This window comes from Excalfactoria chinensis, chromosome 4 (genome assembly GCF_039878825.1).
Source record: "Excalfactoria chinensis isolate bCotChi1 chromosome 4, bCotChi1.hap2, whole genome shotgun sequence".
In the NCBI taxonomy this organism is placed as follows: Eukaryota; Metazoa; Chordata; class Aves; order Galliformes; family Phasianidae; genus Excalfactoria; species Excalfactoria chinensis.
In genome coordinates this window covers 45,797,596-45,812,971 of record NC_092828.1, presented here as the reverse complement: position 1 = coordinate 45,812,971, position 15,376 = coordinate 45,797,596, and the positions used below count along the sequence as shown (strand labels likewise).

At 36.6% G+C, this 15,376-nt stretch overlaps 1 long non-coding RNA gene across 1 annotated transcript; it reads right to left on the bottom strand.

Annotated features, from left to right (window-relative positions):
- Positions 1–9,854: 9,854 nt before the first annotated feature.
- On the bottom strand, positions 9,855–15,122 carry LOC140252057 (uncharacterized). Its single transcript, XR_011903523.1, has 3 exons — positions 15,031–15,122; positions 13,897–14,487; positions 9,855–9,969 (listed from the first exon to the last, which is right to left on the bottom strand). It is a non-coding gene; the product is annotated as an uncharacterized lncRNA (long non-coding RNA).
- Between the last annotated feature and the right edge of the window lie 254 nt (positions 15,123–15,376).

The following is a 15,376-nucleotide window of genomic DNA, read 5'->3' as shown; positions in this document are numbered from 1 at the left end:
TTTTTTCACTATAGCAGTAAGTCTTGCAGAATTAAAACTGGTGACACCTTTCTATTTGCTAGTAATTCACAATGTAATTCAAAATGTCCACAGCACGACCAGATCTTGGAGTAGGAAAACCCCATAAGAATTCTTAGCAAAAATACTTTTACCTTAAACTTTTCAGAAAAATGCTGAAATTCTGTATTCTTTATTATTATGTTCTGTTCTTATAACTGCAGTTTTTTTCTAAACAACTTCATTCTGTCAGCTGTTTAGATTATCATTATAGGATATATATAGATGGAAAACTACCCAGGTGTATGTTATGCTATCATAAAAATAAGAACGATAGTCTAAAAGGAAAGCATGGACTAGTTTATGAGATTGTATAATAAAAGACATTCCCTTTGATAGTAAAGAAAATTTCTGTATCAATTTTGCTGCATATCTTTCAGTAGAGTACATATAAATATTGGTCATTTTTAGGGCACATCATATATCATGACTGCAGTTTTCCTGCTTTTTAAAATATGTCTCAGTCCTAATTTTTCTCACCTTTCACTCCTAAACAAAGACAAAAAACAACAACAACAACAAATTTAAACTTACTTATTGTATTTTATTCCACTCTGCTTTGAAGTTTGAGAGTAGAAGTGCATTAGGTTGTTCATGAAAAATATTTTCTGTTGGCCCATAACTGAGAAAGAAAAGATTACACTTCTACTAAACATGAAGAACTCCTGCATGAGAACAACGCATAGTGGTCTTCCTGGAAAAGTCAACCACAGCTTTGCCTAAGAACGCAGTGTGGGTTTGACCTGGTTTTCTGCCTTTAGAAGTAAGTGTCATGACCTACAGGTCATGCTGTAGCTCACCCAGCTTGCTGTAGTGACAGGCACTTTTGGAGAGAGAACAAAGACTCTCACATGGTCCTATCCATTCTCATGCCTATTCCAGTGTGGAAAGTCTTGATGCCAGCTTTCCTGCTGATATAGCAGCTAAGGTTACAGAAATTTATGTCACTCCTTACACTGCGTGATAACTGATTTCCTTAGATCTCCAATACTGCAGATAGAGGATAATATGGAGTGTCTTCCTAGGCAATAATCTTACAAGCACACCATCTGTGTTACCCAACTATTAAATGTCGATTCTTCCTTTTTTTCCTTTTCTTTTTTTGTTTTGTTTTGTTCGTTTGTTTCAAACAAGAGGACTTCACTGTGACTTACAAGACATTTGGGAAAGACTCTTTCAAAGCTAGACTCTATAATTGAATTGGAAGGAAACAAATCTCTCTCACTCTCTTCATATTGGATTATGTCAAAGATTAGCTTCTATTTAAGCAACATTGTAAGAAGTTTTATAAAGGATTTTCTTTTTAAACTACAACCATATGTTTTACTCCAATGAAACAGCTTACATATTGGGTATATGAGATTGATTGATGACATTTGCTCTAGCCATTTCAGTAGTCATTTATTCATTTAAGATTATGTTGAAAATGTTTATTAAATGATTGGAAAAGTAACACATTGATCATCATTCCATGTTTTTAGCTAGAAACAATTGAAGAGCGGTTATTTTAAATAAGAATTATACTACATTGGTCGCTTCAAAAGTATTATCTCCTGTTTATTTCCAAAGAAACTGAAACAAAGAGCACAAGAACATTATTTCATAGAGCAAATTCTCAGCTACAGAATGCTATTTATTTCATCATAGTTAGCGCTATTACCTGTGCACTTTCACCAGAGACAAGCAAGAGCCTGCATGCCATAATTGTAAAAATCTGCACCACTGGAGCTGACCCGCTGTTGCTGTTGCCACTGCTGAAATGTACCACTTACTGCCTCACTGTGCTGATGCCACTGTTTGATTTCCATAAATGTTCAGCAAGCATTAATGGATGTCAACAGGCACAATCTTTTTCTGCACGGAGGATACAAATTATATGGTTTTGCTTCATATGTACTTCTATGTCAGATATCATTTTGTCAGACTTCCCCCCTGCTGTCATATGTCACATGGTGACAAACTGTTACAGAATATTGCTGGGAAAGTTCAAAATCTACTGCCATCCCACCAGCATCTACCTCTGATGTCATGGGCTAACATCATAGAATAGGAAGCATTACTCTTGGGGCATCCTTCATAGATCATTTCAACATGAGCACACAAGAATATTAATTGCTGTTATGTAACTTCTTTATCATAAGATTTTATAAAAAATACTTTTTTTTTAAAAATTTTTTCAAGAATTATTATTGTCAAAGAAATGAGAAAACATGTATGCTACCAGTTTGAGTCTTATTTTCCATTCATGATGTACCAAAATGGGTATAGTATGACAATAGAACTCCAAATTTGTTTTTATTTACTATGCTATCTAGTAATGCAGATGACTGTAGCTGAAGTTTGCATTTCAAATTTAGACATCCACAGCAACATTGTAAGGCAATATTTTCTGAGGTAGATCCAACTTAAGACCTGAATAGGTGAAGGTGTCACCAACTTCTGGCATTAGGGTGTGATATACAAAGTCCATCCATTTACAATGTGAATGAGATTATGTCTGCACTTCAAAGACCAGACTTAGACTTCACATTTAATGGTGAGTTCCTAGAATGGTCTAATCTTAATCAGTTGCCTTCACCACAGTTGTTCTCACTACTGGTATGAATGTGAGCAGACTTATTCATTTGTGCTGTGTCTATGCTGTCTCGTGGCATCTTCCCTCTAAGCATCTGTGAAACATGAATGGTCACATTCGCTTGGCATGGGAACTCACTTAAGAGTGAGCCCAGCAGCTGGACTATTGAAAAATCTGGCAGCTGTTTTCCCCAGAAACTGCTTGGAAACAGTGCGCCAACTGAAATGGGATTTCTATTGTCTTTGGACAAACTGTTCTGGCTCCAAATATCATTCAGGATATCATCCTGGAGAAGAAGATAAAGATGGCTGGAGACAAAGATGCTCAGTTGTGTTTAACTCACCTGCCTCTTCCACTGGATTCTTCTGGGGGGGAACTCAAAAATGGTAGCCTTGCTGCAGAAGACTTTGGTAGATGCCTGTCTTCTGTTGGAAATTTTCTTAGCTGGGATTTCTTCATGTATTTATTCCTGACATAGGTATGAGAAAAATATTTTCTGATCTTCTCATCCTGCATTATGTAAGAGCTGGCAGCTTCAGAAAAAATACAGTCTTGGCTCGGTTGAAGACCTTCAGAGTTATGGATGCAATTGAGATCCAGAAACTGCTTTTGAGGTCTACATTGTTCAGTGCTTAGGGTGACTTTGGCAAATGGTAGAAAGAATTTGGAAACTCTCATCCTGTTGCTACCAGGTACTAGCAATAACAGCTCACGACAAGCCATGTTGCATAGAAGCTGCCTGTGACTTGTGTTTGATTGGCCTTCCTTTAAGGGGGTTTCAATTACTTTTAGAATAAATAGAGTCTTTATATACCACTCATGTGAATACATTTGGAGAAGGTCAAAGGTGTCACACAGGCCTACAAGGTGAGACATAAGGGCACTTCAGTGGGAGAAATGTGAGCTCAGGTGAACATTGGCCTATAGCTCAAACTTTTCATAGAACGAGCCTCAGATGTTAACAAAACAGTATAATGACAATTATCCCTTAAATTTGTGTGTATTTTACTTGTAATTGTAGCATTTGTGTGAAATACTATATGAAATATGCACGTACTTCCTAAGAGTAGAAAAGCCAGACTAATTCAGATCAGAGGAATTTTGCACTCCCTTTCAGGAGAGGTGGGGTTTTATTGCAAGTGATATTGGGACTCCAAACTGTTGCACACAGTCTATGCTACTATTAGCTAGAAAATAAATTTGACTAAAAGATTACTTTATCAATGCTCACTGAAAGTTATTTTGCAGATGTCTATCCCTGAAGCAGCTATATCTGATAGTTAATGCATGTAATCCTGAAAATACAGAAAGAACAGCCCATGGAAAGGTCCCAAAATACTTTTTCCACTCCATAATGACTATTTAGCTGGAATATTTGCATATATAACAGAGTATATGTCAATATTTTGAAAACCACATTTTCAGTGTTTATAAAACTTGTAATATTGTCATCAAAAAGTAAAGGTGTATGAGCTTCTGGTGCACTGAAGGGAGATTTTGCATTCTAAGTTACTTCTAATAAATATATTGCTTAGTTTATTGAGGAACATTTAAGGATAGAGGAAATGAATAAGCATGAAGTACAGCTGTTATATTAAGAGGGAACCTACATGACAACAGTCAAATACCCTGCAGCAAAGAGGTTTAATAAAACAAATAGAAAAAGCACCAGGATGCTTTCTTTATTGCAGCATTTCCAAAGTGTAATAAAGAAACCAAACATACAACAAACAAAGCAAGCTAAAATACGGATCCTACATTATTAGACTGTTAATAAATCATACTGATGGCCTGCTGTTAAATGAAATAGTTTTGTGAACAGTATGTAACAAATATGAAAACCCATCTAAAATAGTTGATGTAGATCCCATTGAAGATAATGCCTTCCAGGAAGAAATCATCATAAAATGATGGGGAAAAAAATTCAAACTAATTTGATGGCCTATTTGGTGCAGCTGGTGGGGAACCTAAACAGCAGACTGGACCTTGTGTTTACTACTCTGTGAGGGGTTCACCACCATCAATAAACTGAGTGTGAATTCTGAATGATGGTTTCTAATCAGTCCAGTATTACTCCCTGCATCATTAAGGGCCTGACCCAGCCCACACAAAATCAAAAAAAAAACAACAACACAGCAACCAAAAACTCCATCAGCCACTTGGGACTGGCCTCTACAGAAGCTCCTTGTGAATCCAAGAGCAGTATATGCCCTGGAGACCACAGAATGCTGGATGGAGAATAAGTGGTTCCCAGCTCAGCTACAGAGAGCTGCTTGTTTACCTGCTGGGCTGTACCTGGAGCTTGAGATTTTCAGAGTGCTACTAGGGGACTATGCTGCACATGTTTGCAGGGAGCCAAGACTTTCTAACGTGGCTGAGGCTTGTGTGGATGCATAATAAATGAGCAGCAGAGCTGAGAATTGAATTCTCTAAAACCTACCTCCTAATCCCATTCTTCAATCAGTAAAGTAAAAATATCCCTCTTCATTGGTATATGCCAGATCCATTTGCAGTATTATGTCAGAAACTCTTATAATCCATGGACACATGGATAGTTTATAAACTTAAAATTTTGCTTGACATTCAATCCTTTCCAGGATTTTAAATTAATTCAAATGCATTTGCACAAATGTCTCTGATGGAGACTTTTACAGAACGCTCACAGCTACAGGTTTGGCTATTAAAGATACATTTCTGTGTTAAACAAAGTTGTCTTCCCTATTAAAATTGACAGCCAGGCCCATATGTTCTATAAAATAATGGAAGGGGTCACTGTGAACAGTGTTGCAATGGATCCCAAAGTTCTCATAACCATTTGGAGTGTGCTCTTGTAGTAAATTCACTGGAACCTTTCAAAGAAAATTGCTTTGCAGCTCAGTACTACCTCTCACTAGCACAGAGTGAGAAAACCAGCCAAAACCAAATTTTGTTCACATTTTCTTCTACTAGATTCCAAATACATGCATCTGCTTGCTTGCCATTTCACAAAGAAAACAACTTATCTGTGGGGACAGCTTAGGAACATGCATTCTGACTGCCCCAGTATTTCTTGGGTTTAGCAGTGCAAGTGCTGTACTTCAGAGTCCCAGCAATGCCTTGCACTACTAGCACAAGCACTGCTCTACCCTGCCAGTGCCAAGTCACTCACTACCACTCTGCCTAGCTGTAACATGTCTTTAGTAGCAAATACAGCATGCTGTGAGTTGTGCTGGTCTGACAAGGGGAAGAAGCATACAGATCAAAGCTTCCTAAGGGGTTCTGGTCGAGCAGGCATTTTGAGAGCACATGCCTGCCACAAACAGAGTGGATGGCTCCTCAAAGAGGATGGTTGCAACCACAGGAGATCCATAATGTTGATAGCTACTTACAGTATAAAAGATAGGTTCTCAAAATAAAGAAGACCCAGGTTTATGCAGCTGAGAAGACACAGACACTTCTAACAACTTGAGAGTTTTCTTGCTTTGAGACTTAATGCAAGGTAGGCAAATCCATTCTCAACCACTGAAATTAATGTCCTCACATTATTTAATTATGAGCAAAATGATGTAAAGTTAATAGATCTGAGATGAAGCAATAATGGGCTTATGAGGAAGTGTCCACTGAATTACCTGCACTGAAGATCACTTCCAATATCTGCTCTCTTGCTTAACATTAACTAGCAATTGGATAAAATGTATTAGAGTTTCAAAAGACTGCATCCTTCTCAGTTTGCTCAAGCCTCCCTATTTTTGCAAGAAAATCTACTGGACAGTGAAAGTCCAACATAGACTTAAACACTTAACCTAAAGCCACGTGAGAGTAGGACTCACCCCTGTTCTCAGAAGAGGTTTATTCTCTGAGCATATCATGTGGCTCAACCCCGGTTCAGAATTCCACTTCAGCAGTCAGGCACCTTAAGATATTGCATATCTTAATATCTTTTTAATATATTTTAATAACTTAAAAAAAACCTCCAAACAAACCAAAACCAGAATACTACTTCATGTATTGTGTATCTTTGTAATATTTCATTTAGGTTCCTGACTTTTAGCTTATTTCTTCTTTTCTCATAAGCTAAACGCAATATTCCCCCTGTTCTCACCTAGCATCAAAAGTTGCCTAATGCTATCAGAACAGGTTTCAGGGAACATTTAAGTATTTTTTATCTGCAAGAAAAACTAACTGCTGTTGAAAAGACTGGGATCATTGCCCAAATTATTTCTTTTTTTCTAGGCATTATGTAAACATAATAAATTGTTTTGTTTCATTATCATTTGTTTAGCTCTTCATACACTGAATTAACATAAGATTTCACTTATGGATAGAATTTGCATGGTAGGTTGGAAGTGAAAATACCTTTCCATTCATATGCAAATAGGACTGTTTTCTTGTTGTCATCTATACTTGAACTGTTTGTTGAGTCTTCAAGCAGTTATTTCCTACAGTGAGCGGCAGGATTTTGAGTTTCTCCTCATCCCACTAATACTTTTTTTCTGCTTTATTCCAACATAAACTTTACCCAGGCTTGCCTACTAAGAGAGTTGATGTTTTGCTGGAGAGAACTTTTTTCGTTATTGCTACTCTAAGCAAAGGCAGTCAGGTGCAGAATACTGCATTACCAGCCGCCGTCTGTACTATGCTGCAAGTTATGTCCTCTATGCCTCTTTTACTGGATTTAAAAGAAGTCCTACTGCCTCCTTCTGCTCTTCCACATTTTCAAGAAGAGAGGTAGAGATGATCCTTTTTCTCCCCATAATGAGAAGAATTTAGCCTGTGCCTTTCCATCTCATTATCTTCAGTTAAATATTAGCAAGACCAGAAACCTCTTCAGATTCTCTACCCCAGATCCACTCCTAAACTGCTACCCAAAATAAACATAGGTACTTTTACTATGCATACATTATAGGCATGCATAACCTACCGTGCAACTTAATTCAATCTTCTTGCTTTATAAACATAGTTCTAAAATAGTTTAGTAGATGGAATTTTGTTTTTGCTACTGATACTAAACCATCTAGGATAGTTCCAGTTCCTCAGTTAGCTCTCTTCTCAGTAATCTCACTGCTGAGCTTTCCACTCTATTTACTTATCCACTGAAAGAGTTGCTAAATTTCTTATTCTCTTTTCATTGGACAATTATCTTCCACCATCTTAGATAATCAAGAGCCTGTTGCAGCCCAGACATATTAAAACTCAGCAAGTTACTGTAGCCAATACTATGTGATTATAGTATTTTAGCAGCTAGTGTATTTCTTTTGTGCATGAGCTCCTAAATATAACAAAGGTCTATTGTGTTCAATGTGGGAAAGCAAATCATTTTTAAAATGTGATTAATTGTGTAAGTATGGACCTTTTAAGTACATGTGGTAAGCCCTATGCTATGGGAATGACACTTACTGCTCTCTCAGCATGAGTCTGATGAAGTAAACAAAAAAGTTAAAATACAGCCTATAGTCTCCCTGGCATTCATTAACATAGCATAGAAAGCAGAAACTAGTCACATTTTATATAAAAAAAGACTCTAGAAATCTGTGTCTACTTACATTAACATTAGTCAATTGGTGGGTGCCAAATATGCACATAGCATTTTATTTATAGGTCTATATAGTAGTCAAAAACATTCTATCATGGAAATGTGTTATTCATTAATTCATATTTTGCTCAGCCCCCCTTCTTGAATCCATCCAGGTGTTTTTTAAACGATGAAGGAGGGTAATTTAATACCAAAACGCATTCACATTCACCCTATTTTTTAGTTCCACGTAACTGAATATTTCTCCTGATTTGTCTATTATTTATCTTTAATTAGTTATTGCAAACCATATATTGCAAACCAAAGCTTGTCTGTAATTTTATTACAAAGTTCTGCGCAATGGTAAGAATAAAGGCAGAATACAGGGTCAGCTTACTGAATGGAGCATTTAAATAAACTTTTTCTCAAATATCCATTCTTTACACCATCTGTAATAGTAAAGGGTTCTTTAGATATATGCTTCTGATGCCTAAGTTGCTTTTAAAAATCTTTTTGTCCCACTGTTTTAATGCTCTGCATGAAATTTATTCACACATTTCAGAACATAGATCATATCCAATGACCTCAACAAATCCAGCAATGTTCAATGTATGTGCGTTTTCTCTGAAGAGGCTTTATAGGTTCCCATGACTTAACCTATGAGGTTTAAGTAGTTTTGTTTTTCGTCCATAAACCTATTTTCTTAGCTTTATCTTTTTTTGTGAACTCAACACAATCAAACTTTAACCAGGAGAAAAAAATCAAAACCAATTTAAGATATGAACAAATATATTGAAGTCAAAATGCTGCCAGTTACTGCATATTATCATATTTATCCTGTGAATCATCATATAGGTCACTTGTAAGCATCAGTAAAGCAATTTCTTCCATTAGGAGAGAATCACATATTATCACTAGCATCCTTGACACAGAAAAATACCTTTAAGTGAGACAATGTTTTCTCATTCAGTTTTTCATTGTTTTTTAAAAAAAAAAAAACTTTTTTTTTTTTTTTTTTTTTTTTTTTTTTTTTTTTTTTTTTTTAAAGAAAATGACCAGGCTGCCCCTTATCTTCTGCAAGCTTCAGCTCTCAGGTATAACTAGACTGAAAAATGATGTTTTTCCTCTTTTATGGAAACTATAAATTCTCAGCCATTTACAATATCCTTCCTGAATTTCACAGCTCCAGATAAACATGCCCTGTTTAGTGGAATGGTACAACGTTTTGGAAAGGTTTTATGTAGAGCCAACATTTCTTGATCTTCTCTGTAGTCTTCCCAGAAGGATTTCAGAGGAATTAACTTGGCATTTGAAAGGATAACCAGAACAAGCTGAATTATGCAAATTCCTGTTTAAAGAGTTGAATACTGTATTTCACAGTTTCATTTTATAAATGTCCAGCAGAGGTTTCACACATTTATTTCCTATATGATGCTTAGGGAAAAAATAAATCAGCTCGAGCTTAGCCCCCTTTATTTCATCAGGCTGTATGAGATTAAGGGCTCATCTCTTCAGACTTATCCAACTGGAGAAGCACTAATGTTACAGTGATATTGTTCCTTAGCCCAGAGTCTGTAGATGGGAAAATTTCATCTGCTCATGTATTTGGAAGTGCAAACAACATCAGGGTCATATTCAATGGAATGAAACTAGGACTGGTATAAGGAATCTGTTGATCAGACAGAGAGACAAATGAAAAAAGTCAGAGTTTAGAAAGAAACTACTTTGGATGAAATTTTTGTATTAAAAAAAATCTTTAATCTTGGCTTTAACAGCTGCCTGAAGTCCAGAATGAAGGTCTCTCTGCTGCTCCAGTGAAAAGCAGCCTTTCTTTAACAGCATTTCCCTATAAAAAAAAATAATGGTCATAGTTGTTTGCTAAATTCTGACTTGACAAGTCATGAGAAAGCTTTGGGACTAACATGCGTTTTAAACAGATATCTGATTCCCATATCCAAAAGAATATTAATTGTTACACATCCCACATTTTGCTTCATTCACGTCTAGATGTATCATATCCTTAACTGAACTGAGCCTCTTTTTAATGCAGTTTAGGACACCTGGAAGTCCCCTCAAGTGTCTGGTGTCTTATATATTGTCAGTGTCATCTCAAAAACACTTGGCAGCAGCAAATTTAGCATAGAGCAGAGCCACTTTCAAAATGCTAATTAAGGCAAATGATCCTTATATTAGTTCACTATTTTTCCTACAGAAATAACATGTGGAAATTGAAGATACACGTGCAATCACTCTGAGATCAAAGTAAAGTATAGCTATTTTGATTTTCTACGTAGTCTTGAGGTAATCTTTTGTGAAGTTTCTTGAAAGTATTGAAGCAAGTGATACTTCCAGAAGCCATTTAAACCCTGTCTTCAGGGAAACAATGATTCATATACACAGGGAGCATCCATATAAGATAGTTGCATCATTAGGCATTTTAGCTGATGTTCCCTAATGGCATTTGCTAGTCATGCTGTATCTTCCATAACGTACACATAACATGTAGGTATTTTTCAAGTCCTACCATGGTGATGTTGAAGACTCTTCCAGTTCAGTTTCTGATTGTTTACAATCTCCTGCTGTGTCTGCAATATGCTTGAATTGTACTTAAAACACATAAATCTGCCTTCAAAGGCAGCTTGGGAGGCAGAAGTGCGGCCAGGGAATTTTAAATGGAAGGGACAAGCAGCAGCTACAAAGAACTCAGTTCTTAGTAGTAAGTGTTGCAGTTTGTTCCAATTACAGCACACGCTAGAGTGTGAAATGTTCATGCCAGTCTAGTAAAAAGAAAAAGTACACTCAATGCTGAAATTAACACCTTTGTAATTACAGACAAGCTCCTTTACTACTACCCAGCAAGCACAGCTGAGGTGACTTCAGATAAATGCAAGCAATAGTTGTGCAATAGGCAACATGACATTTTTTCAGTCTGAGTAGGTAAGGGGAACCTTTGGAAGCCATATAAAATCATTTGCATTTTCAAGCAGAAGGAGTATTTCATCTATATCTACCTAACTGAAAATCAGACTTTTTTTTTTTTTTCTTTTTTTCTTTTTCATTTCCCTTCTATCCCCTCATGTGCCGTTAACATCACAAAACTACACATTTGGCATTATTCAACATAATTTATAACTCCTTCTGCCATCAAGCCAGAAACAGGCCATCATAGAGGCAAACATGCCTTTCATTTACATTGAGTGAGCTGTCTCAAGGCATGGCAAAATGAATAGTTGGATATTCCCCAATAATCTTAGTCCCTTACTATTCACACGCATTCTTGATGACTCATCCAGGAAAATATCATTGAGTGTGTCTTAATTTTATTCATGTTTCCACTATAGCCCTGCAGAGACTTCTTAGTGCTTGTAAGATTATTTTAGTTAGCTTCACTTGCCAAACAAATCTTTCCCCACTTTATTATATCATCATTATTATTTCTACTATATAGGAAGTATATTGCCACGTATCATATATCAAAACATTATTAATGCCATTAAGACAATGCCAAGACTAGTCACATGATATGCAGAGAGCTGTGAGCACTAGCTGACCAGTTTCTGTGAAACTTGCATTGTATGAGATGCCAAAGCCAAAAACAGACTTCCCATCCAGGACAGAAGAAATCCCTCTGTTCTGAAATAAATCCTGTGAAGCAGATGCCCACACATAGCTGAGGACCTTTTCAAAAAACAGCATGATACAGTCCAAATGCCTTTCAGATTTTTTTTAACCTCAGAATGAGTGCTTCCATAGAAGGTATAATTTGACAATATTGAAAAATCTGGCTGCAGAAAAGTTTTTACACAAACTTTTCACTTCTGTAGGTATTTTCTCATAAAGGAAAGAAAAGCAGTACCACTCAAAGGACAAAAATAAGATTACAGTGAACCTTAGTACTTTCTTTTGCTAACCACTTTAAACTTTGCCTCTTCAACCTCATCATTCATTTGACAAGGCATCTTCCTGCAATAAGATGAAAAGGCTTCACAGCAAACCCATCTCTCTCCGTCCAGTCACACCCAACTGCTTGAGCAAGTAATTTGGTGTACTACAGTTCTGGCCTTTACTGCTAACTTTCTTGTGTGTGTGCCAAAAGGAAAATGCTAGAACAATTCAAATATTTTAATTCTTATGCTTTCTTTTCTCTATTTAAAACTTTATGGTGATCACAATGCACTACTTATTACACACACAATGTGTGCTCAGATCTTAGTATTGGTTTTCACTATTAATAGCAGCCTGAATAAAATGAGCCTAATAAGAATTAGAGCTGCCTTCCATTACTGCAATCTGTGTTGCTTTTCAGTTGTATATCTTAGCAGAAAATATAGTGTATCTAGTCACCATAGGAACACATTCCCCATCTGCTGTATTATCACATTTTTTCCCCTTGACTTCTGTAGATTGCAGTCCTCTCTACTATGTTGTCTAGATATGTAGGGGCCAATTTCCTCCCCATCTAAGAGGAGTTATGACAGACACGAAAGCAGCCCTATTTCTTAACTCTTGAAATACCATGACTTTTCATATACACAACATTTTCAACAGCAGATCTGCAAACCAATTCCTCCCTTTCTAGCTTTTCCATCAACACTGCTTTTGAAGAAACCTGGTTGGGAAACCTATCAAATACTTTTCAGGGGAAAAACAAACAAACAAACAAAAAAACGAGCAGCTTTTATTTGTGAAAGTATATGCTCCATTACACATCATGAGCTCCCCTCTGATCAAGGTGCATCAGTGTCAAACTGCTGGGGAGTAGTGGAGAAGTTCCCCAAAAAGCTTAGCCCATGTGAAAGCATGTGAACCAGGGAGCACCACTCAAATTCCTGCGAGACACAATAGTCCAGTGCAGATAAATGTTCAACTGACTTCAAACATAGCATTTGGGTTCAGTACAAGAAAATAAAAGACTTCGATTTATTAAGTCAAAACTAAACATAGACATTTCCAAATTGAATTATTTCGGAACATTTCATTCCAAGACAAAAACTGTGATCTTACAACTTTTTGTTTTGAAGGAAAATAATGCTGAATGCTGTTCTCCCCCTCTGCCCCCCATGGGATCCTTTCTGTTCCCAGTGCAGAGAAAATAGCTTGTAGTTTCTACACAACGAAATTATTTGAAGTCAATAATATCTGCGTATTGTACTCAGTACTTTTGTTGCCAGTATTTTTTTTTTCCACCAATAAAAAAAATTAGTGAGAATTAGTGTACTTATGCGGAAGCGAATGAAAACATTTCTAATTTCTTAGTTACTGAAATGTAAAAAAGACACACACCATGAAAAAAAAGTAAATTTGATAAATTCAAAAATTGAAACGTTATGAAATTTTTAAATGAAGACTATATAAATATAGGACTAAATATACTTGTTTGGACATCTATTTTTTGTTTAAATGGGTTTTAGACTGCTTGTAAGTAACCCAGTAGGATTAGGAACAGAGAAACACAGGCCTGAACTTTCTCTGATTTAACATTAGCCTTTACCATCACAGGTTATTATGCTTGTATATATTTCTCTTCACAGATTCATCAAATTCGATCTTAAATCTTTTTAAGTCTTTGCTCCTAGTAGCCTTAATTGGATAGTAATCTTTTCTACTACAAACTTCGCAGAAAGTAACAACTCATTTATTATTTATGTTCACAAAATATTGTAATTATATTATTTCATCAGAACATTTTTCTTTTTCTGGTCTTCACCTGCCTAACAAATGAATAATTTATTCAAAATTTCTAACACTTGACATTCCTGAGCTTTCTGCTTACCTGCTATACATTTTACTTTGCTTTTGTGTCCCCATCCCCATTCAGATGTCCTGTTCTTGCTTCCACATTCAACACCATTCTCCCTAGTGAAATCTTGAAGAAGCAGCTGGTCAGTCTTGCACCACGTCTTAATTACTTTCAAACTCTATGCTCCATCTTCTTTTCTTTATTTTCTTATTGCTGAACAACATTTCTTAGTGCAGTAGCTATGAATAGAACCTAATGACGGAATAGAAGGTCCCTTCCAGGCTCTCTTAAATATTCCTTGCTTTCCAATTTGTTTCAGATTCAGGATTACAGAGTTTTCTTGATGTCTGGATTAGCTGGCAAGATCCCCAATAGCATAAGCTGTCTGCAGCCTAAGGTTTTCCTCAGGGGTGTCTGCCTCTCAAATTTGTATCTTGACAACATGCCAGAGTCTCCTATTTGTATTCTTCAATGACATGCCAGTCTCCTATTTACTCAATGGCCAGGTGAGATAGTAGAGTCACTTTACCTGAGAAGTCAGCAAAACACACAATCTTTAATATTCTTAATCAGAGGGATTCTTGGCAGGCTTTTCTTCCAAGCATGGTGAACCTCTATGGAAACCTGAATATCAAATGCAAGTAGTAAAAAGATTGTGAAACTCACTGTTCTTACCCAGAGAAATTTTTCACTAGTAGATCTGTGGAACTGAGGAGGCTAACACTTGCAAAAATACTCAAAAGTCTGCAAAAGTTATACATTCTTAATTTTAACTGGTTTGAATGTCTTCAGCATATCATTCAAAGGTCACTGTCACCTAGTTTGATTTAGGAGTACACTTTTGAAGCAAATTTATCACTGCTAATCAAGACTTCAGCTTACTCCACTACACAGTCTTGGAGCACGGAGAACTGGATCCTGAAACTGAAAGTGCTTAAGCCACTAACCTCCAGCAGCTAGTAGGGATTCTGCCCCAGAAACAGACTAGCATAAAACAGTGAAGCACTCTAAAGAACTATTATCAGCACACATTGACTTTTACTAGGCCATACTAACTGCTAACAAAGACACAGCCTCTACAGAGAAAGGTGATTACAGATAACCAGTTCTAAATTACCTAAAAATAAGGGTGATGGTCGCAACACAGTTAAAGAAAGATTTACTTACTTACTCCAAATATCAGGGCTCACTAAATACTCCAGTAGGCAGAATCCCCAAGTAGAGAGACTTTCCTTGTGGCAGTCAGCCCTTGAATGAAGCTTAGGGAGGGGGAAAAATAGGTTCTACGCTTGTGGTTGTACAGGTGAATTGCTTTCATCTGTGCCCCCAGGGCTAGCTGTGTCCCTTCACCAGGTGCTCAATCATTGGTTCAGGCTGTGACTTAGCAATTCTCCTACAGCCTCAAACTTCTGAGCTGTATGCTATGCTGTCTTACAAATTGTACAAATTTAATCATTATGTAATGAGGTTAGATCATAACAAAAGGTATGGTCAGTTCTTTTCACAGTTAGAA